This window comes from Mauremys mutica, chromosome 1 (assembly GCF_020497125.1).
Source record: "Mauremys mutica isolate MM-2020 ecotype Southern chromosome 1, ASM2049712v1, whole genome shotgun sequence".
NCBI classification, from domain to species: Eukaryota; Metazoa; Chordata; order Testudines; family Geoemydidae; genus Mauremys; species Mauremys mutica.
The window spans coordinates 1,027,512-1,040,139 of NC_059072.1; the positions used below are offsets into that span (position 1 = coordinate 1,027,512).

A 12,628-nucleotide genomic window follows, 5' to 3' on the forward strand; every position below is an offset into this window, starting at 1 on the left:
GCTGGGCATTTGTATTTGGTTTCAGATATTCTCAGATGCAATGATATCGTTCTTGTTCTTCTGAGTATGGGCGCACTTCCAGAAGGGGCTGTCTCTGACCCCCGGGCAGGGAGCAGATGAGACAGCGGGTTACTGATGCAGATGCTAAAATGGGAGGAATGGGGAGTGCAGTGGGGACAGAGAAACAATCCAGAGGGGCTGCCTCTTTAGTCTCGAGAGTCACAGGGTATGTCTGCCCTCGAGCTGGAGGGAGTTCTGTGTGCGAGTTGTGATTGAGCTACTGCACTAAAATAGACATGAGCCATGGGTGGGCGGGCAGTAGGACAGACTGGCCCCCTGAGTAAGCGCTGACGGTCCCGGGCAGGACTGTACTCGGGATGGCTAGCCTATGCCATCACCCTCCCCGCCACAGCGACACTTCTGTTGCTAGCATGCTAGCTCAATCCAATGCATTGACCTGTGATGGATGTTATACCTTCAGCTTGAATGTAGATGTACCCAGAGCCGAATGGCTAATCTTGCTGTCCTCCTGCTGCTAACTGCTTTCCACCCCTACCATTGTCCTCGCAGTCAGAGAGGTCAGTATTAGAGCAGGAATGGCTGGAAACATCTTTTCCATCCATGACTTCTCCAGATGAGTTTGTGGGCTCCTAGATGCATAGATATGAAACCAGAAGGGACCATTCTGATCTAGTCTGGCCTCTTGCATAACACTGGCCATAGGACTTTCCGCAAGTAATTCCTGTTTGAATTAGAGCAGATCTTTTAGAAAAATAGTCAATCTTGATTTAAAAATCTCCAGTGATGGAGGATGCTCCATGACCCTTGGTAAATTGTTCCAATAGTTAATTACGCTCTGTTGGAAACGTGCACCTTATTTCCAGTGTGAATTTGTCTAGCTTCAACTTCCAGCCATTGGCTCTTGTTCAGGAGTTCTCTATTATCAAATTCCTTTTCTCCAATTAGATAATTACAGGCTGGGATCAAGTCACCCCTTAACCTTCTCTTGGTTAAACTAAATAGGTTGAGCTCCTTGAGTCTAGCACTCTAAGGCAGGTTTTCTAACCCTTTAACCAGTCTCATGGCTCTTCCCTGACCCCTCTCCAATTATCAACATCCTTCTGGAATTGTGGACTTGCTAGGGTCTGCAAGAGGGGGGGGAGCAGAGACGAAGAGCACCTCTGCTGTACACCTTAGGAGGAAGGGAACTCCACTCATGCAGAAGGTTGAAGGAGAGAGCCCAGATCTGAAATATCTGAGGGGAGCTCTGCATTTGGGGGTGCAAAGTGTCTTCCCAGATATGCAAAACCTTCATCGGTACCTGCATCTAAAAGTAGGACTGCAGGTTTTGTGTGCACATGCCTATGTGTGAATGCGTGTACTCCTGCGGGCAGGTGCGTGCCTGTGGGTGAAAGCGGGTACGCCTGCGGGCGGGCATGTACTCTTGGGTGAAGACGGGTATGCCTGTGGGCGGGGCTGTGCACCCATGGGCGAGGGCGGGTACACCTGTGGGCGGGGCTGCGTACCCATGGGTGAATGTGGGTACGCCTGGGGGCAGAGCTGTGCACCCATGGGTGAATGTGGGTACGCCTGTGGGCGGGGCTGTGCACCCGTGGGCGAGGGCGGGTACGCCTGCGGGTGGGGCTGTGTACCCGTGGGCGAGGGCGGGTACGCCTGTGGGTGGGGCTGCATACCCGTGGGTGAATGTGGGTACGCCTGTGGGTGGGGCTGCGTACCCGTGGGTGAATGTGGGTACGCCTGCGGGCGGGGCGGTGCACCCGTGGGCGAGGGCGGGTACGCCTGCGGGCGGGGCGGTGCACCCGTGGGCGAGGGCGGGTACGCCTGCGGGCGGGGCTGCGTACCCGTGGGCGAGGGCGGGTACGCCTGTGGGTGGGGCTGCGTACCCGTGGGTGAATGTGGGTATGCCTGCGGGCGGGGCGGTGCACCCGTGGGCGAGGGCGGGTACGCCTGCGGGCGGGGCTGCGTACCCGTGGGCGAGGGCGGGTACGCCTGTGGGTGGGGCTGCGTACCCGTGGGTGAATGTGGGTACGCCTGCGGGTGGGGCTGCGTACCCGTGGGTGAATGTGGGTACGCCTGCGGGCGGGGCGGTGCGTCCGTGGGCGAGGGCGGGTACGCCTGCGGGCGGGGGGGTGCACCCGTGGGCGAGGGCGGGTACGCCTGCGGGCGGGGCGGTGCACCCGTGGGCGAGGGCGGGTACGCCTGTGGGCGGGGCTGCGTACCCGTGGGCGAGGGCGGGTACGCCTGTGGGCGGGGCTGCGTACCCGTGGGCGAGGGCGGGTACGCCTGTGGGCGGGGCTGCGTACCCGTGGGCGAGGGCGGGTACGCCTGTGGGTGGGGCTGCGTACCCGTGGGTGAATGTGGGTACGCCTGCGGGCGGGGCGGTGCACCCGTGGGCGAGGGCGGGTACGCCTGTGGGCGGGGCTGCGTACCCGTGGGCGAGGGCGGGTACGCCTGCGGGCGGGGATGTGGCCTGTGCACAGAGTTCAGTTTGTGACCTGTTCCATCCTTGACGTCTGCTGAGGCTGCCAGCAGGGGAGCAGATCGCGTGATGCCAACGGCTGCTCAGCGTGAACTGGACTGACACCAGGGGCCGCCAATCAGCTGGCGGATGGGCAGGTCATTGTCCCTGCTGGCCCAGGTGGCCTAGTAACAAGGATCTTTCTAGCTTCCCTGATCGCTTTGGCTGCCGGCTCGTCTCTCCCCGATCCCCTGATTAACAAACCCAAATGAAATCAGGCGTTGTGCTGAAAGGCCCTGCAAACACCTGCCAGAGGCCCGGTGCGCAGCCAGCTTATTAGTGTAATTGGGCATTTTACAGTCAGCTCTTGTAATTACATTTTAATTTGTTAGCAAGTGAAGCTGCTGTGCCAAGTGAAATGCGGGACCAGCATGTCATGGGCGGGGCACTGGCTGTCTTTGAAAGGGGCATGTGGGCTTTAAGGTTTGACCCCATCAGTGACCTCTGGGCTTCAAGCGGTCAGAGGGCCCCAGATGCTCCAAACTCTGCCATTTGGAAGGACCGCAGCCTCCAAGCTGTGATGGCCACAAGCCGATCGCGCCCGCTCTGCCCAGTCATTCCAGGGACTCGCAGTCCAGAGGGCAGTTCCTACTGCCCTTTAAAAGTTTCTTACCAGACACTTCCAGCACCGGTGCTGGGTCAAGCTGGTGCAATTGGCACGTACACAATTGTGTATTTGTCTGTGCGTAGCCGTGCGAGACGATGTGGTCATGCCTGGGTGTGTGTGTGTGTCAGTTGGTGCATGCTGCTTGTGTGTGTCCGTGCAGGTGGCAGTCAGCAGAGCCGGAGCAGAGGAGGAAAGCCAGGGGGAGTTTTCTGTCCAAGATGCTGGGCTTGCTCCCGGTTTCACAGGGACACAGAACAGCGAGGGAACACGCTCTCTTTCTAATGTGGAAACAGCAACAGCAAGAAGCCCAGAGCCTGAGGGGCCCCGGAAGAGGTGTAAGGTCACAGTGCACTCCTAGGCTGCTGCTCAGGCATGGCACTGGGATGGAAACGGGGTCAGGCACTGAAAGCTTTTCGGGGCTGAGCCTCAGGAATTCGCAGCTCGCACTGAGCCAGTTTGTGCCTGGAGTATGTTGCAGGGAGTTCCTGTGGCTCTGGATCCCTGCCGAGAATGCTGGGAAGTGGGGTCTCCAGCACCTGGCCAAAGGAGGAAGGGATGGGGGAGAGGCTGCACTGTCTCTCCTGGGTCCCCTCAGGGGGATATGGATGCCATCTAGAGCACCTAGGACAGGGTTTTCAAACTTCATTGCACCGCGACCCCCTTCTGACAACAAAAATTACTACACGGCCTGGGAAGGGGACCGAAGACTGAGCCCCTCTGCCCCAGGCAAGCGGCCAAAGCAGAAGCCTGAGCCCTGCCGCCCCGGTGGGAGGGGGCTGTAACCTGAGCCCTGCTGCCCAGCTCTCGGCGGTGGGGCTCAGACTTTTGGCTTCAGCCCCAGGCCCCAGCAAGTCTAATGCCAGCCCTGGTGACCCCATTAAAACAGGTTAGCGACCCACTTTGGGGTCCCGACCCACAGTTTGTGAACCGCTGACCTAGGAGAGAGGAATTCTCGGTGGCATGGTATCCGGTGTAATCTGGTGCTGCCTCGCTGTAGAGGAGCTAATGTGGCCTGTAGCCCCTGCTGGTCATATGACAGGACTGGTGGAAAGGCGGCCGCTTGCAGTGATGGCCCTGACTGGACCAGAGAGGAGGTGGCCACCCTGTCTCTAGCCCATCCCTCAGCTCATCACACTGGGGCTGGATGGCTGCAGGGAAGAGCCTAGGACCTGGGCGTTTTGCTGAGGCTCCCACACTCTGTCAGGAGGGTAAGGGCTCCTCCTCCTCTGAGCCTCCGCCCTCCGCCTCCTTTCCTTGAGTTGCCTCATGCTGTAGAGAGCCAGTGTGGTGAGGGGATGTGCTGCAGCCTGCCTCAGAACGGCCCCCATCTCCCAGGCTTCCAGCGACAGCTGCTATGTGTGGACCCAGCGGTTTACACCTTCCCCCCTCACCTCTTCCAGCCCCCCTGCCTTATCCTGCCTCCCCCCCATGCTAATCTTACACACCCTCCCTAACCTCTGATCTCTGCTTGTTTCTCTGTCCTGCGCTGTGTTGGGAGCGGGGCCGGGTAGCTTGGGGGTGTCGTCACTCTGGGTGCGGTCTGTTTTAAGACTGCACGGTGAACGGTTGCTGTTTGAGCACCGTAACTTGCAGAGCACGTGCAGAGTAGGCTCCTAGGGTGATCTGAGAAATGGAAAACCTACCTTATGGGAGGAGACTGAAAGAGCTTGGCTTGTTCAGCCGAACCAAACGCAGGCTGAGGGGAGCTTTGATTGCTCTCTATAAACACATCAGAGGGATAAATAGCAGGGAGGGAGAGGAGTTATTTAAATTATGGGGTGATGTTGTCACAAGAAGAAATGGATATAAACTGGCCAGCACCAAGTTTAGGCTTGAAATTAGACAAAGGTTTCTAATCATCAGAGGAGTGAAGTTCTGGAGCAGCCTCCCAAGGGGAGCAGTGGGGGCAAAAAACCTAACTGGCTTCAAGATGGAGCTTGATAAGTTTATGGAGGGGATGGGGTGATGAGACTGTCTGCAATGGCACGTAGCCAGTCTGCACCTGCTAGCAGCAAATATCTCCAACGGCCAGAGACGGGACACTAGAAGGGGAGGGCTCTGAGTTACTACAGAGAATTCTCTCCCAGGTGTCTGGCTGCTGGGTCTTGCCCACACGCCATATTCAGGGTTGGGAAGGAATTTCCCCCCAGGTCAGATTGGCAGAGACCCTGGGGGGTTTTCACCTTCCCCACAGCACAGGGCGTGGGTCACCTGCAGGTTTAAACTAGAGTGAATGGTGGATTCTCTGTAACTTGAAGTCTTTAAACCATAATGTGAGGACTTCAGCCAGAGGTGAGGGATCTATTCCAGCAATGGGTGGGTGAGGTTCTGTGTCCTGCGATGTGCAGGAGGTCAGACTAGATGAGCACGGTGGTCTCTTCTGGCCTTAGTCTACGAGTCTCTTGACTCAGTTGTACCTCTGAGACTGCTCAATTGGGAGCAGCCCTTGAACACCTCCAGGGCTTCTGAGAATGCTGCTGGGATACCCATCCCACAGGTCCTGTCCCACCGGGCCCTGGGGAGAGCTCAGGCCACTGAGTGCTCAGGTCACTTGGCCTTGCCCAGCCACCAACTTTGAAAGTCTCCTGGACTCAGCGTCCATGTCACTCCTGCGATAGGCACCCACGGCTATTTGTGCTGGTCTTATCTATGATCAGTTTTGGCCTGAGTCTGCCTGTGCCTCGGTTTCTCAGTGTGTGAAATGGGGATAATGGTGTTTCCCAACCTCCCAAGGGTGTGAGGACTTGGCTATGAGGGCGATAGGAGCCACAGAAACATCATAAATACGTAACGCACCAGGGTGGGTCCCAGTTTGTAACTCAGTGTCTCTGTCAGGCGGAAGTGGTGCGTCACATGGTGAGAATCCATGTGAACCCAGCTGGGCTCAGCACGGGGCACTGGCAGGAGCTGAGACGGAGGGGGAATAGCTGAGTGTTGCTGATGCAGCCTTGAGGGGTCTTTAATGAGCAGCTCCTTGTTAGTGCACTCCGAGGCGGTATGGGTGGAGGCTGAGTGTCCTTGGGAGTACGTTCATGAAGTGTCATGCAATCACCAGGAGAGCCGGGCCCCCGACAGAAGCAGAGAGGAGCCGCAGGAGTGATTTGTGTGGGGAGCCCAGGACATGAGTAGCAGAGGAAGCAACTGGTCCTCTGAGCTGTCTCAGTCCCCTTCTCCCTGGTTGGGTAGGTCAGCGATGCTCCATGCGTTGGCACTGCCTCACTCCCTCCTCCCCCGCAGGCTCAGGAGCAGCTGAGACATTACTCAATTGATCTTGTGTTGCCATGGGGACGTGGACACAATGGGGTACAAATACACCTCACAATCCCTGCCATTGATATTAACCATGGGAGTGCTGACCTCCTTTCAGTCCTGGGAAACACCAATACTAGAGCCAGCAAACGCAGCAGACTTCAGCTGACCCCAGATGGGCGTGAGCATCCGGGAGCTGAGACCATGTTGGCAGGTGCTTTAGATACACTTTACATAGAGCTGGCACTGGAAGAAGAGCTCAGGAGCGTGAATGCTCGTGAATGGTGACATTAGTGAAATAAAACGTGCTCACTAGGCAGAGTTACCCCTCCTTGGAGAATACACCTCTCCAGCTGCTGCTGTTCTCCGCCCCATGGCAGAGCCGTGCATCCTCCTTGAGCACAGCTACTACAAGCAGAGGATTGGGGGTGACTGGCTGCACTAGAGCTACTAATAGGGAGGGCTCTGCTCCCTCTCAGCCCAGCCTGCGCTAACCTCAGAATCCCAGAGGGCCACACAGGAGAAAGGAGCCGTTTGTTCCCACTCTGGCCAGCGCTTACTGCTGCAGGTCAGGCTCAGACTTGGCTTCTGCCCGACAACAGAAGAAAGAGACTAGCCTACACGAGGGGAAGAATAACACCTGAACCAAGCCCTTCAGACGGCTGTGAACAAGCTACTCCTGCCCTGGGGCCGTGGCCTCCAGCCATGACAGTGCTATCTGCCCCCAGGTCCGGACGCGCGTATTCATTGAGATGGAATAAATAGGCCCAAAGAGTCAAAGGTGTTGGCATCACCCAGTCACTGCTCAACTGTAAACCAATTTTAAAATCAGTTTTGTGGTTTGATATGCAGAGACTTCAGCCTGCTTAGTACCCTGCAAACAGACCATGAAAAACCCTTTTCACCTTTTATTAAAGTTACAGAAAAAGAAGGAAAAGCAGTTAAAGCATGTGATATGGGAAGTGCTAAGTAAGGCTTTCATTAGACCAGTCTCCCTGTAGCTATAGTCTTCTTTTAGCTAGAGAGTCTTTAGAAGGGGAAAAATCCCTGTTTGACAGTTGTAGATGGAAACAGCTGTCCTTTTGGGGCGCAGGGGAAGAGAAAACGTTAGCTGGAATGGGCTGGAGCTGTCGCTGCTGCTGTTGCCTGATCCTGTTGTCTAAAAGACAAAACAAGACAAACGGGGAGCAAACGAACAGCACAGAGAGAAAATGCAGCTTCTGCCTCTGGTGCTGACATTCGCTTGGAACCTCACTGCCGGAAAAACACAGGCATGGCCTATGGTCTTAATCAGCCACCTGAGACCTGGCCAGCTTGTACCAGCATCAGACTCTTTAGGGCACTGCTTTTAGCTGCCTATTTGGTCACAGTCTTACAGCAGTGCTGCAAAATATCCCATCTTAGCTGCCTAAGCTAGACTCTTAGTGAACAGAAGACAAGAGAAGGGTAGGAAAGAGAAGATGGGAAAGGAAAGGACACATGAGGGGCTGGGTGTGACAGTCTCACATCCCATGTAGTGGTCAGGATTTCGCTGAAGCCGGTGGAGGCAGCAGTGTTATTTGGGTCCCTCTTTCTGGCCTGGTCTGATCAGGACATCTTGCAGGATGAGGATGACAAAGGTCCAGTGGGTGTCACTGTGGATCCCGATGTCCCGGGACACAGCTGGGGTGGCAGTCATGCTGGTGAAGCTTGTTTCTGGTCCACCCATCTCCCAGCCAGCCAGTGTTGTCTGACCGCTTGAATCACATTTCTCTCCCAAAGTCTTTTCTTTTAAAAATCTCTGAAGCGAGTGATGAGTGGAACAGCCCTTCCCTTCCTTATTTTGTCCACCAATTAAACCTCATTTCTGACACCAGTTTTGGTTCATTGGTTTCTGGTCCCACGCTGTTCTTGTTTGCCAGGCATGATCTTAACACAGTTCTTCTTCGAGTGATTGCTCCAATGCATTCCAGTTAGGTGTGCGCGCCGTGCGTGCACGGCTCTTCGGAAGATTTTTACCCTAGCAACTCCGGCGGGCCGGCTGGGCGCCCCCTGGAGTGGCGCCGCTACAGCGCTGAATATATACCCCAGCCGGCCCGTCCGCTCCTCAGTTCCTTCTTCCCGCCCGTGACGGCAGTCGGAACTGTGGAGTGCTCAGTAGTCCTCCACATCCCTAGCTCTCTCTACTTGTTTTGTATATAGTTCTTTACTGTTAGTATAGTTAGTTTTAATAGTTAGTTAGTTTAGATAAGGATAGGGGGAGTGCTTTCTCCCTCCCCCTCCCCGGTGCGGGCTCATGCCCAAGGCACCGGGCTTTAAGCCCTGTGCAACGTGCCAGAGGCCTATGCCAGTGGGTGACCCTCACGGCTCCTGCCTCCGTTGCCTGGGCGAGGCACACCGCACAGACAAGTGTGCCATTTGTTTGGCTTTTAAGCCGCGGACGCGTAAGGACAGAGACAGTCGCCTCAAGCAGCTCCTTATGGAGGCGTCCCTCCAGCCCCCGGCACCGTCAGCGCCGGCACCGAGGGCTTCTTCGGTGCAGAGTGCACCCGCGGCACCGACCGGCGCCGGCACCGTGGCCACGGTACCTAAACCGCCGCCGAAGACGACCCGGCACCGCTCGCTCTTGCCTGCACGCAAGCAGAGACTGGCGAAGCCTGTGGCGAAGGCACGCACAGAGTCCGCCACGAGAGTGGCTGCGGCAGTGCGTAAAACGGGCCCTGAGCCCTCGACTCCGGCTCCGCAAGCGCCGTCGAGTCCGGCACCGCCACGCTCCCCGGCACCGACCGAGGTTGAGCCAAGGCTGCCTTCAACGCCGGAGACATTCTCCTCTGCCAGAGACCTCATCAGGCTCATAGAGGCTCCGAGCCTCCGGCCCCCGGCACCGCCGGTGCGGGCTGTTGTCTCTCTCGGCAAGCCAGCCAGGATGACAAGACCGCCCTCGGTTGACGAGCGGCGTGGAAGACGGTCGAGGTCCCGGTCCCGGTCCCGGTCCCGGTCCAGGTCCCGGCGCAGGTCCCCGTCCCGCCGCTCGGAGTCTCGTCGCCGCTCCTCTTCACGGCACCGAGCACCATCCCGACGCCGGTCTGAGTCCCGGTACCGTTCTCGATCTCGGTACCGGTCGCACTCCCGGCACCGATCCAGGTCACCGTACCGTCGGTACCGTCGGAGGTCTCCTCGGCACCGCGACTCCCGGAGTCACTCCCGGCACCGCGGATCCCGGTCCCGGTCGAGCTCCCGGCGCCGGTCGAGCTCCCGGCACCGTCGGAGTCCACGCTCACGGTCACCGTCCCGGCGGCGCTCTGCGTATCGACCCTCGGTGCCGTCGGTGCATGGCCTCCCGCCGTCAGCGGTTCAGTCCGTCGGCACTACAGCACCGCCTTGGCCATCCCGCACGGCTTCCGTAGCCTCCGGTGCCGATGATACTACCCACCGGTGGCCTACCCCACAAGGACTTCCGCATGAGCAGTGGGGCTACTGGGTCCCGTGGGGACAGCATGAAGGTCAAGGTATCCCGTTTCCCAGGAGGGATGTGACCACCAGCACCAGGGTCCCTGAAGCGACGGTTAGCCGGCCGCCTCCCTCTCCTCCGCACGAGCCATCTGCTCATCCGGTCCGCCAATCGCCCACGCTTCACGGTTCGGAGGAGGCTCACCCACCGGACGTACAGCCGGAGCCGGTTCTGCAGGGTGCATCTTCATCATCCTCGCCGGTAGAGGCGGTGGCAGGGGCTGCGACCAGCGAACCCCCGCCCATTGACCTCCGGGCCTTCCAAGACCTGCTTCGCAGGGTGGCGGCGTCCATGAATCTTCCCGTAGAGGAGGTCCAGGAGGATGAGGACCCCATCACCAATGTGGTGGGTGCGGATGCGCCCGTCCGCGTGGCGTTGCCCTTCGTCCGGACCATTCAAAAGAACGCCACTACGCTATGGCAGACCCCCGCTTCCATTCCTCCCACAGCACGCGGGGTCGAGCGGAAGTACTCAGCCCCACCATCAGGCTATGAGTACCTTTACTCTCACCCAACCCCGGACTCCTTCGTGGTCCAATCTGTTAACGACCGGGAGAGGCGCGGCCAACCTGCCGCTGCGCCTAAGTCCAAGGACGCCAAGCGCATGGACTTGCTCGGCCGTAAGATCTACTCCGCCGGGGGTTTGCAGCTGAGGATCGCAAACATCATGGTCCTCCTCGCCAGGTACGTCTTTGACATTCTGACGTCCCTGGCGAAGTTCTCGGAGCTCCTGCCTTCCACATCACGCCAGGAGTTCTCCGCCTTGCTGGACGAGGGGAAGAAGTCCTCTCGGTCATCTATTACGGCCGCCCTCGACGCCGCGGACTCCGGGGCTCGGACCTTGGCATCCGGCGTGACAATGAGGCGCATCTCCTGGCTGCAGTCCTCCACCCTGCCGCCGGAGGTGCAATATACACTCCAGGACCTCCCCTTCGACACCCAGGGTCTGTTTTCTGAGAAGACGGATGCTCGGATCCAGACCCTGAAGGACGGGCGTGTTGCCATCCGCACGCTCGGAATGCACACGCCGGCGACGCAACGCAGGCCCTTCCGGCCGCAGCCCTCCCGCTATCAACAGCGCTATCGCCCCTACACCAGCAGACGTCCGACCCAAAATCGCCGTCGTCCGTCCGGCAACCGCCGCAACCAGGGCCAGGCCGCTTCCAAGACCCCTCAGGGGGCTAAACAGGCCTTTTGATGGGACGATCGAGGACGGCCCATCACTCTCCCTACCGGATCCTTCCCCTTTATTTTACAACCGCCTTTCCCATTTCTTTTCGGCGTGGTCCCGCTTAACATCGGACAACTGGGTGCTTCAAACAGTCCAGTCGGGATACCGCCTTCAATTTGTTTCGCCCCCGCCTTCCCACCCACCCTCCCTGTCCCTCTTCAGGGACCCCTCTCACGAGCAAGTCCTCTTGCAAGAGGTTCGGACTCTGTTGAGCGTGGGTGCCATAGAAGCAGTGCCTCAAGACAGGCGGGGCAGGGGATTCTACTCCCGTTATTTTCTCATCCCCAAGGCGAAAGGCGGGCTACGTCCTATCCTGGACCTTCGCGAGCTGAACAAATATCTGCTCAAGCCCAAGTTTCGTATGGTCACCCTGGGGACCATTATTCCTTCCCTGGATCCGGGAGACTGGTTTGCCGCCCTCGACATGAAGGACGCCTACTTCCATGTCGCGATCTATCCTCCTCATCGGCGTTACCTTCGGTTTGTGGTCAACGACACCCACTACCAGTTCGCCGTGTTGCCATTCGGACTCTCCACGGCGCCGAGGGTATTCACAAAATGCATGGCAGTCGTAGCAGCATCCCTCCGCCGTCGTCAGATGCACGTCTACCCGTATCTCGACGACTGGCTGGTCCGAGCTCAATCCCGTCAGCTCGTGATACAACAGATGGCAGAAATTCTGTCTCTCTTTCAGCAGCTTGGTCTTCTCATCAACACCGAGAAGTCCACTTTGCTCCCAACGCAGCGGCTGGAGTTCATCGGAGCGGTTCTCGACTCCACGGTTGGCAGGGCCTCTCTTCCCCGCGCCCGGCACCAGACGATGACCTCCATCATCCGGGATCTCGTCGCCTTCCCGACCACAACCGTGCGCTCCTGCCTACGCCTTCTGGGTCACATGGCCTCCTGCACATATGTCACCGCATATGCGCGGCTCCATCTTCGCCCCTTCCAGTCCTGGCTCGCGACGGTGTACCGGCCTCATCGAGACCCCATCGACATGGTGGTCACGGTCAACAGGACGGCCCTCGACTCCCTCCGCTGGTGGCTCACCCCGGAGGTCGTGTGTGCGGGGTCCCGTTCCATCCTCCTCGCCCATCCGTTACGCTGACGACGGATGCCTCAGCGCTCGGTTGGGGGGCCCACCTGGGCGAGCTTCACACCCAAGGCCTTTGGTCGCCCCAGGAACTCGCGCTACACATCAATGTCCGCGAGCTCCGTGCCATCCGCCTCGCCTGCCGGACCTTCTGCTCCCACCTACAACGCCGTTGTGTAACAGTACTCACGGACAACACCGCTGCGATGTACTATGTAAACAAGCAGGGCGGAGCCCGCTCTTCTCCCCTCTGCGAGGAAGCGATCCTCCTGTGGGACTTCTGCGTGACCCACTCCATTCACCTAGAAGCGTCTTTTCTTCCGGGAGTGCAGAACACGCTGGCCGACCATCTCAGCAGGTCGTTTCTCTCCCACGAGTGGTCCCTTCGTCCCGACGTTGCACATACGATTTTCCAGAGGT

The 12,628-nt window shown here is 58.3% G+C and overlaps 1 protein-coding gene across 5 annotated transcripts in view; it reads left to right on the top strand.

Annotated features, from left to right (window-relative positions):
* Window positions 1–12,628, top strand: part of SHANK3 (SH3 and multiple ankyrin repeat domains 3) — a 748,791-nt gene that overhangs the window by 487,824 nt on the left and 248,339 nt on the right. The gene's annotated exons all lie outside the window — the stretch shown is intronic.